This window comes from Megascapheus bottae, chromosome 1 (assembly GCF_031878675.1).
Source record: "Megascapheus bottae isolate mThoBot1 chromosome 1, mThoBot2.hap1, whole genome shotgun sequence".
NCBI lineage: Eukaryota > Metazoa > Chordata > Mammalia > Rodentia > Geomyidae > Megascapheus > Megascapheus bottae.
Window position 1 is genome coordinate 35,412,925 of NC_143509.1, and position 12,010 is coordinate 35,424,934.

A 12,010-nucleotide genomic window follows, 5' to 3' on the forward strand; every position below is an offset into this window, starting at 1 on the left:
AATATTCAAAGGATAGTTAATATGCAAAGAAGAGATTCAATATTTTCAGGCTGAGAAACTATTTAATTACTTCTAAATATCATGTGCAAATGCAACCATCCCATGCTGAGCTATTGGCCTCCTTCAGGGAGAGGGCTGGACCCTGCCATGTGGTCATTGAAAGCTGGATTCCAGGGGCCTCTGTGGTGGAAACTTTCCAGCTGTCTCCAGATGTGGTGTAGGATTTCAAATCCTTGGGATTATTGGCTTTTCCTACACACACATCTGTACATTTTCAGCAGGACCATTGTACTTTGCAGCAATGGTATCTCATCTTAAGTCAAGTAGCTATACATATATATTCTTAAGATTTATCTTATATGAAAATCATCATTCTCTAATAGAACATCTATCGACTGTTTCATGCTGAGTACATGTTGCTAACTGAACTGCATGGGAAGTTAAAGGGATATTTAAATGAGTTTAACCAATCCTTTTCTTTTTTTCAAATTCTTTATTATATATCATGGTTGCACAATCTGAGACTGGTTCAATACAATTAGTTTTCAAAATCTCTTTGAATATTTTCTACATAACTACATGCAAGTTACCATGAAAATATTTGCCTTTTTAAAATTTTAAAACTCTGAAAGATAACATAACCATTTATAAATGCTCCAGCATGTGGTACATGGAACCTTTGGCCAGTAAAGAAGTTGGTTACTCACTTACCAAAGTGCCGTAGTAGTAAAATAGGCTTAAAGAAATGTACTTTGCTTTATTTAGCTTACTCATAAGGTAAGGTTAATTGACAACTTGCACTGAAGTATAATAAAAATATTTGTAGAAAAATCAATGAACTTATTAAGTGAAGGAAGTTTTCACATAACAGGCTTTGTTTAGGTCCCCACAGTCCATATTTAGTGTATTTGCAGCCACACCCCATGCATTTGAACAGATAATTGCAATTCTCCCTAAAGATACTGAATTTAGTGTTAAAAAAAAAAAAGCAGAGTGAAGAGCCGGGAGTTTGGCCTAGTGGTTAAAGTGCTTGCCTAGCATGCACAAAGACCTGGGTTCGATTCCTTGGTACCACATATGTAGAAAAAGCCAGAAGTGGTGCTGAGGCTCAAGTGGTAGAGTTCTAGCCTTGAGAAAGCCCAAGGACAGTGCTCAGGCCCTGAGCTCAAGCCCAGGACTGGCAAAAAAAAAAAAACCCAGGGTGAAGTTTAAATATGGCTTTGAACTAGCCAAAGATCCAAATGACACATTCAATATTGTCCAGGTCTAGATAACTATATATGTGTCACAGGGCTTGTCCATCATACTCAATTTTCTACTAAAAGCAATAAATCTGTAAAGTCAAGAAAATGGTATTTCCATACACATGGCAAAAATATTCCTTAAATTAAAAAATATACACGTTTTTAAGGAATTTATGGAAAAATTACATAGTTTTAGTAATTTCTAATATGCCAACATATGTCACCTCTACATAGCAACAAATGTGGTATTGCTGGAAAGTAGCAAAAAATGGCTACTTAATATGAGGGGGAAGAGTGCTACAATGACATGACACATAATCCCTTGGCACATAATCCCTTGGCAAAAAAATAATAATACAGAAGACTCCAAAGGAGATAAGATGCAAGATGCTATGAAATGGTAGGTCCCAAAATACCTACAGCAAAACATTCTATGTACATTTCTATAATGCACAAGTAAAAATATAATTCTCAAGAAATATTCAGAAGGCATGTATTAAAACTGTAAGATGTAAGGGCCATTCAGATTTTCTAATTGTATTTGAACACAAAATATTAATTTTTTGCATGAAGAGAATAAGGTTATCATTAGCATGAAAAAGGAGGATTTAAAAATCCACCTTATTCAGAAAGAAAGCACCAATTACAAATATCTGCCTATTCACATGGAACTCCTTAAATGTCTCTGCTGATGCATGTCTGAGTGCTTATCAGTGTGCAGTTAAAAAAAAAGGCAGCTTAAGAAATCTCCAGTGTTTCAAAGAAAGCATTTTTAAAAATATATATGCATGAAAAATATTTAGCTACCCTATAAAATAAATGCAGCACTGTAAGACAAAAAGGAAGACTATTGGAATTTTGGCATTTTTCCTGTTACAAGCTGTAACCATCTTGAACCTGCTCAACTTAAAGGTTACAGTTTTTTGTTGTTTTCTCCTGTTGAATTCACATTTCAGGTTACTCAGCAGATGCCTGTGATTTTGGAGATTCAAATCGCTGGTGAAAGTTAGTTCTCTGTTTTCTCAGTTTTTCAGGAGCTTTTCTCCATAAAATAATCTCTTGCTTCTTGAAGTACCTTCTGTCTTCCTGACCAGCAGGCAATAGATTGAAAAAATACCTTACTGAAAATTTTTTATTCACATCTCTCATTGTTGGAGTTGGGTCAGGTCACATCCTGCTAAAAAGAATCATATTGGAATTGATTCACCTTTAACTGGTACACCATCCATTACTTCACATTTGGCAATTGTTTCTGTTTCTGTTGTAGTACTGGGTCCTATTCCTGTGATCTCTTTTTTGACTAGTTGTAATCCCATGTGTTGTATTTTTATTCTTACTAATAAGAAGTAATTTTTTCCAACAATCACATATTTTTTTTTTTGCCAGTCCTGGGCTTGAGCTCAGGGCCTGAGCACTGTCCGTGGACTTTCTCAAGGCTAGAGCTCTACCACTCGAGCCTCAGCTTTTTTCTATGTATATGGTACCAAGGAATTGAACCTAGGTCTTTGTGCATGCTAGGCAAGCACTCTACCACTAGGCCAAATTCCCGGCCAACAATCACATTTTTTAAATGACACTTTGTTTTATTATATTCAAATTCTATATGGAGACAATCTTCAATACCCACTTCCATCTTAATGGAGTTGTTAACACCAGGATAGGTGGCAAGCTGGTGAACAATAAGATCATACTCTTTCACCATATCTGTCAGGCTCCCCACTATTGTCACCTTAAGAAAATACCTCAAACGGACACTGGCATCCATGTAAGACTCGTATGGCTTTTCAACTTGCATAAATTCAAAATCATAACTTCTGCTCTGAGTCACTTATCCAGGTAGGGCTAGTTCTTTCACTAGATTTATAAATTCGTACATATTACTCTTGTCATTGCAAAGTTCAAGTTGATCTACAAATTCAATTCTAAATCCTTGGTGTTCTAGCCTCTTTCCAGGTTGCTGAAATGCTAGGTTTACCATCCTGAAACAGATTCCCCATCATAGAAGAGACAGTGTTTTTCTACTTTGCCATCTTCAGTTTTCATTTCTTCCATTTTCCTGGTTTCCTCATCATTAAGGACAACAATGAACTCACAAATTGGACCAAAAAAAAAAAACTGCCATGAAAACTCATTGTCAAAGCCCCCGACTCTGCGATCTCCCCACCCTCCACTTTACCAGGCTTCCCTAGCTAATCCTTTCTAAGCCACCAGACCAGTTATCAATGTAATGTTTAATAAAGGCTTCAGGACATTGAGAACAAAAACAAGTATTTAGGATTTGTCTGCAAATCTCAAGTAATACTATTTTTAACAGCTGACCTAAGAGGAAAGCTACATTGTTATTGTATTCTACCCATGAGGAAATCAAATCTGCGCAAGCTTAGAGGAATTTCCCTGGGATTAATGCAAATAACTGATGAGTCTGTGATTTTTACCTGGAGGAAACCTATGAAAATTGGGCTCTCACTGGGGATCCTAAACCCTGCCTTCATCCCATCATCATCCACTGTTTAAATACTGTCATAGGAATTTGGGAATTTTTCTTTTGTCCTTGAGGGGTAAAACTTACACTGTAAATCAGATACAAATCCAGTTAAGAGAAAAAAGAGCAGATACATTTTGAGAGGTCAAATTTGGAGTCTTTAGTAAAAGACTATTGTCTCAAAAATCTTCAGTCAGCAAGTACACTTAATACCATGGGGAGACTGAGCCATAAGGGCTGGAGAGGAAAGGGAAAAAGAAAAACAATACCAACAGACCAATTCAATTCCAATGGATGGCTGAAGTGGGATGCTGTGTTGATCAGAGGACCAGGAGACCGGACATGAACAGGTAGAAGACTTATGCATGCTGTGTTGGTAATGGCACCAGAGTTGGTAAGGCCTCAATAGTGTTGGGGCAGGGGGGCGGGATCACAGGAAACTGGTGTCCCAGGCATGGGACTGACAGGTTTAGTAACCTATCACTTCTGTCCCCAGGGATTCAGGCACACCCATCACCTGGGAGATGGGGGCTTCACCTTCCCCCACCATGAAGACAAGATGCCAGGCCATACCATCTACCATGCGGCCAAGATAGTGCAAGCCAGACTAGATGTCCCTACTTCAAAACAAATCAATATCGATTTGAAATATAAAGTCACATGAGTAAAGCTGGGCAGGATGTTTCATGCCTGTCAACCTAGTTACTTTGGAGGCTTAAATCAGGAGGATTGTGATTTAAGGCTAGCCTAGGGAAAAATGTTTATAAGACTCAATTTCAATCAGTAACAAATGGGTATGGTAGCTCAAGCGAGTCACTACAGCTACAAGGGAAATGTAAATAGAAGACTGCTGGTACAGTTATGCCTTAGGCCTCAAAAGTGAGGCTCACTTTAAAAATATATAAGCAAAATTTACCATTCAAGTGGTAATGTTCCTGCCCAAATAAAAGTCATCTAAATTAATCTTGACCAACTGGAAAACTATGAACAGTATTTCAGTAGCATTTATTACTGTTATTTCCTTTCAGAATTAGAATCCTGGCCACATCTGTCCTTGAACAAGTTGGTTTACATCTTCTTGCCCAAATAAATTTTAACATCAAAATGGAACATTACAACATGTAAAATGGAAAATTATAGGAGGTAAGCATTGTATTAGCACAGATCAGTGCTTTGGGTTCAAACAATGAGTTAAATATCTGAAGAACTATATATTATAGGCCATATTCTACATATTGATCTATGTCCTATCTATATGATGTATCTATCTATATCTATTCATACCATTTTGATTTAAAATATGAAAGTATAGCAAAGTAATCATGATATGCAGAGCTTGATGATTGTGGTAAACATACAAAAAATGCTACCTCTTTCTGCACCAATCTTCATCATAGATGCTCTTGTAAGCTTTTTTCCCCTTGGTCTTCTCTGAAACAAGAAAACCACTCCATTAGAGTTCTGCTTCTTTATTAGAAAAGGTTTTCTGAGAGTTTGAAATGAAATATGAGTGGAAGACATTGATTTCAAGTTGCTACTTGACTTGGAGTGTCTATGAAGATACATAATTAGCGAAAGACTTAAACTACTTGTCTTAGAAAGTAATGAAATTGACAGTAGCTGTGGGGCAGTAAATATTTAACACTCAGATTAATTTGAGCATTTCCAACTCACAACTGGGGGTGAGGGCAGATTTCTTTGTTATCTGATTGTAAATCATATGTGAGAAAGTTGTTTTTTTACTCCTCAGTAGTTCCTAGTCCACTAACCTTTTCCTTCCAACTATAATCTTTACAAAACAGAATAAATCTTATTATTAGATATAGATGACATTAAAATTTCATCTAGATTTTTAAAAACATTATTGACCATTTCAGTTTTAAAAAGAGAACAGCTAAATATTTGGGAAAGCATCAACTCAAGAAATGGTATTTCTGAAACCCTGACTTACATGATCAAAGGATTATAAAAGTAGAGGAAAATCTATGAGGGAGAATATTAAACATAAAAGACAGACTTTGAGTATTTCTTCTACTTTTAATGCATTTGGGTCAGAATTAGAGCAGAAAAATCCATTTACAACTGTCCTTTCTAAGTAGATGGTATCTGAATCACAGGACATAAACAGAGCAGAAATTCATCAAGACATGTTCCACATCTGGCATTTTCTTTGGGGCAGGGTGTATTTGGATGCAGAACTAAAGTAAGGCTCAGTGGGAAAATTAGAGGCCTCTTTGTAGAATAGCATAACATCATTTAGAAAGAGCTACATAATGCTTTCCAAAAAGGCAGCCTGAATTTTTCTAGTAAAAAGCCTCTTTAGTGTAGGCAATTTGCATTAAAAGATTTTGTAAAGAATATAACCTAAAAAGGGATTCAACGTGTAATATGCAAGATTTCTTACCTATGTAGAAAAACTAAGCTGACAGAACAGCTTAGTTCCTTAGAAGAGTTAAGCCATGCCTCCTTCCTTTCACCGGTTGAGTAGAGCTAATTTTTGCCTGAAGAAGATTTTGACTAGTATCTTCCGATTTATGCTTTCCTAGCAGCCGAATGATAAACCCAACTTACCATCACCAATTTTTATAAGCTGAAATGAAGACTTGCAAACATTTCTTCAAGCTAGCATGGAAACACAATCTTCCAAATCTTAGCTAGGATTACAAGCATAATCCACCATGCTCAACTTTGTTCATATCCCCTTATACTCAAACTTGATATTGCATTAGATTATACTAGAAGATGAGATTACATTTAAGAAAAGATTAGAAAGAGACTTATGGTACTCATCCCCACTGACTAACTCTGGGATGAAATGTAGTACCAGTACGTACGTGTATTTCTCCTGTAGCCATACAGGGAGAGAACAAAAGGTCACCCTCAGGAGGCAGAGTATGGATGAAATGCAAATGCTTGATAATTACACTAAGTGAATCCCAAGCCATACAGACACTTCACAGAAAGTAATATTTACTAGCCTTGGAACTTTACCAAAATCTTGATTATATTATTCTCACAATTCCATAATGTCAATAAATATGAATAATCAGCACTATAAGTTGTAATGGTTTGACCAAAATGTAATAAAACAAAATTAATAGCACAAGGATTTGAAATATAGCAACTCATACACTAAAAATATACTTTTAACTTTCATGATAACTTACTGAGAGTGATTACATTCAATAAAAGCATCAGATAAACAAGGTGCAGGATATACTTAAAACTATAATATCAGTAATCAGCCTTAAACAGTTAACTTATTAAATATAAAAGAAAGAATTATACAACTGGAAAATGATTATAATTATAAAAATCATAAACAATGATAGGGAATTTATTTAAAATATCTTACAAATATTCTAAGTTATAAAGAAAAAAATCAGTGAACAAATTCATGAGCTTAAGGGACTAAAAATGAATAAAATTAGCAAATATATCTAGGTGCTTTGAAAATTTCACTATACCATGCACACACACACTTCACACACACACCCGCGCACGCGCACACACACACACACACACACATGCATACCCTCTGTCAAGAAAACCACAACATAGGAAATGATAGTTTAATGCCTGAAGTAAACAATAAAAAATATTAGGAACATAATTTCTACTTCAGTTCTATAGCAGAAGAGATAACCTCAGAGATCCTACTGAAAAATACATCTGGATCATGGCTAAATGATAGCAAATGCACTCTTGTAACACTCATTTTGACTCTGTCCCACCAATTATGAAGTTTTAAAGGAAACAAGAAATTCTGAGTAGTAAGCCAGCTTGCACCAAAGGTGTGATTTGGGGGCAAATGCCTAAATCAGAGCTAAAATAGGATTGTATGCATTGTACCCTTACAAAGAAGTTGGGTTGAATTTTAAACACCTTGACACTTGGAACTTTGAAGTCTTCAAGAAGCAGCTATGGCTCAGTAACTGAACAAAATTCTTGCTGTAAGGCAATGTCTAGAAGCTCTGGATCACTACACAAGCCCACAGTCCTAAAAAATACCAATCCTGGGGCCGGGAGTTTGGCCTAGTGGTTAAAGTGCTTGCCTAGCATGCATGAAGACCCGGGTTCGATTCCTCGGTACCACATACATAGAAAAAAGCCGGAAGTGGTGCTGAGGCTCAGGTGGTAGAGCTCTAGCCTTGAGAAAGTCCAAGGACATTGCTCAGGCCCTGAGCTCAAACCCAGGACTGGCAAAAAAAAAAAATACCAATCCTACAACATAACATGTATCATTAATATTAGAATTTAGATAATATAACTGCTGAAAATATGAATTTAGCAGTATTTATTAAAATTGTATATACATACACCTCATTCTTTACTACTCTATTTTTAAGATATGTTAGAAAATATAGCACATATATATAATGTTAATTAGGATTTTAATGACATTTTAAAAATTATAATATTTAAAAACTAAAAAACTAATTTTATAAACCCAGACAGGTAAAACCCAGACTGGTATGAAAATAAATAATTATTCATTTATAAAAGACATAAATATACATATATAAGTTATATGATAGTACATAAAATGGTATCCTACAGATAATTTCAAATTTAAAACACAACATTTAGGCATGCTTTGTCAAAATGGTTCTTATTTGAAAGAATGTATCTTCATATGATTGCACATATATGTAGTTTGCATAAGTATATATCTGTATTTCATATTTCCTAAGAGAAATTATAACAGCAAAAACCGTATATATTATATAGTATATGAAGAGAAAGAAAAAATATTTTTATGAATTTTTCTTTCAATTAACTTTAGTAGATTTTTTACGTTGTATTCTTAATATCCAAATGTTAAGTTTCTCTAAGAAAAAAGTAATTTCTGACCAAGAAACTATTATTAAATTCAATCATGAAGTTTTCTTTGCTTTTTATCTGGAAGGTAAAGTTTTATCTCTTATATTTGGGTTATTTTAAAATGAATTTTGAGTCAAGATTCATATGTAAGAGAATTAAAAGTTTCTCAGACAAGGAACTTATATTTAATTAAATATTTTCATGAACTATTTTATTTCTATATTCACTACTCCGTCTGTTAAAATTCACATTATAAATTCTTAGACAGAATGACTCTATATTCCTAATTTTATAGGTGAGAAATAGAATTTTTCTTACATTTTATCCTTTATACATATTTCTACTTAGGAAAATACTGGTCTCCAACTGTAGTCTACCTAAGTAGAAGAGGAGGAAGTAATGCAAAGGTTCTAACAAACAGAAAAATATATTAAGGACTTAAAAATTACTCAGGTTAAGTGGAAATGTGCTATGAAATTACATGTTACTAGCATTGACATAGTTGTCATTTTTGTCTGTAAGTCAAGAATTAAACCACATTTCCTCTTCTGGATTTTTACTGGTTAATTGAAGATAAGCATTTCATACATATGCATGCCTAGACTGGCTTCAACAATTGTTTTTCATATCTCAGTCTTATGACTAGCTAGGTTATAGGTGATCCACTGGCACATTACTAATATCCTTTTGAGTATTCAGGTTTTAATTAATTTTTGAATGCATGAAAATACTTTATGAAAATGCCAAATCCTTAAAATACTATATTTCAAAACTCCTTCTATGCCTCTAAAATCACAGAAGTATGTCTTCTGCTTTCTAAGTAAATTATTATAACCTCCCCAATCTCATTAAAATAGATTTAGAAAATTACTATTCTTGGGATTCTATTACCTGATTCACTGGAATTCTGTAAAATTGTTGCCTGACAGAATTTGGCTGATGGCTTAAGTGTCAGATCAAGTACGTGGAAAAGTAAAAGTGGTAGAAACAGTTTGATTTCTTCTATATGAGATGTCCAGATGTCATATGACAAGTGAGATCACTTTAAAAGCACTATAAGAAATGTCTTAAAATGCAAAGCAGATCAATGTCTAGAGGAATCATTGCTGAAAACTCTCCTGGAAGAAATAGAATGAGTGAATTTGATAAAAAGATATGCATGCAAAGTCAGGAATTAAATTCCCTAAACACACACACACACACACACACACATACACACACACACACACACACACACACACACACTATATTCCAGCACCTAAAGGTCTTGATTTATGAAAAAGATACTTTTACAAGGAATCTGAAAGAATGCAATCTACATCAAGCCTTTTTTAAAGAATTCCTCAAATGACTAAATACTAAGGTGATGTGGGACTTTCCTTAGATTAGACTTCATGGAGAGAATACCACAGTCCCGGAAGGAGGCTTCTCAACAGTAATTCACATTAAACCAAAGACATGCGTACTGGTGGCTCACATTTGATATCCCAGGAAGCTGAGATCTGAAAATTGTGTTTCCAAGCCAGTCTATGCCGGAGAGTTGGTGAGACTCTTATGTCCAACTAAACACCAAAATCCCAGAAGTTGAGCTACAATTCAAAAGACAGAGTGCTAGCCATGAGTACAAAAGCTTAGGGATAATAACAAGACCCTGGGTTCAATCTCCAGGACCAGGACCAAACAAAAAACCAAAAAGGAGATAACTGAAATGCTTACGTGCTAATTTTATGTATTAAAATTATTACAGTATCATATCCACAAATGAAACAAATTATTTAAATGTTTTAGATGCCATATATAAATAATTCTCCATGAGTAGGATTCAATGCAACTTTCAGTAGTATTTTAAGCTAAATGATTGCTCAAGATGAATGACTCGCTAAATTAATATGGGAGATAGGATAGAGTTTAAAACAGAAGGAAAACAATGGTAGGAAGATTAAAATTTATGAAAATAAAGAACTGATGTAGTGAAGATATCCCTGTCATTATTGTAGAAACAATAGCAATACCCAAAGATTAATTTTAAAGGGAGATTGTACATTGATGCTTTTGCCTACAACTACAATGATTTGGCTTTCTACACTGTTGCTTATCATCATAATAAAATAGTAATGATTATATTTCCCAAATCCTTATCATTTTCAACTTTTATGTGTCAAAAACAACATAAACATAAAATGGTCTACAGAAAAGACTGAGTAGTAATTACAGCCAAGAAAAACTGAAAAGGTTAGAATCGACTGATTCAGTCAGAATAACTATCACAAGTCGTGGCAGATACTATTTTTAATCATTGTTTATCAAGCAATTCACATATAGTCAATAAGAAAATATATGTAGTATGCTTATTTTATAATTATAATACTGAGCATAAAAGTTTCCATCTAACATCTTCTTTCACAAGTGCAAACAATAGAGAGAAGGGTGGAACATAACCAGTATGATTCCAAAATCTGCACATCCTCTTACACAGATATGTTTAATAAAGCATGTTGGTCCTGTACATCATCTCAGCTCAAAGGATCCTCTTACCAATATAAAAAAAAAAACAGAATGCAACACACATGCTCATGCAATGGCATCCTTAGGTAAATATACAAGAACAAACAAACCAAATACATACACCACAAAGATATAAGAGTACGTTAAAGGACCTCCAGGATATTGAAACAAAAGCCATATAATGAATGATTGTTGTCCTTAATGTACTATGTTGTCTCTCATCTCCTTTGCTGTCCCTTGGTTATCTCATATGGTTATAGTATCTCACTTTGTTATCTGATATATTGAATTTATTTGTATTTGGTTATTTGAAATTTGATAGGGAAGGGGGGAAAACCAAGACGGGTGGGGGGGGTGTGGGGGGTAATTGGTACCAAGACATGTGAAAGGTTATCAATGTATGTGAATTAATGCACCTTCTATCTGGCAAATAGCATGTAACCCTTTTACTAATTACAATAAAAAGAGTATGTTTACAAAAACAAATACATAATTAGGCAAATATATACATATATAAATATTAGCAGATGGTTTGTGCTAGAAATGGCGTGTTACTGTTGGGGAGTGGATTAAGATTTAAAGAAATTCTGTTCTCTACATTGTTAAGACATCTATTGTGATTTGTGTTTTCCAAAGTTTGAAAACTTCACACAAATATACATATGCATATATGCTTGAATGTATGCATATATATGCAGATGTACATTTAATCTTTCATAATCCCTCACTTTTTCAAGGTATTTTCTGCCTAAGATTCCCTATCTTGCTCCTCTTGTATTTTCCCTGTTTCTGTTTTCTATGTGTCCTTACCTCAGCTTAAAAAGCGCATCCAGAATCTTCCCAAATAAAAAGTGGGAGAAAAATGAGTGGAATCAAGTCAATTTGAACTTTTAACAAACAAGCCCATGTTTGTTTGTTTGTTTCCTAATAAGCAAGTTTATAACATAGAAAAATC

At 34.4% G+C, this 12,010-nt stretch overlaps 1 pseudogene; it reads right to left on the reverse strand.

The window, feature by feature from the left end:
• Positions 1-2,189: 2,189 nt before the first annotated feature.
• On the reverse strand, positions 2,190-3,039 carry LOC150068943 (vacuolar protein sorting-associated protein 26A-like; annotated as a pseudogene).
• Positions 3,040-12,010: the final 8,971 nt, after the last annotated feature.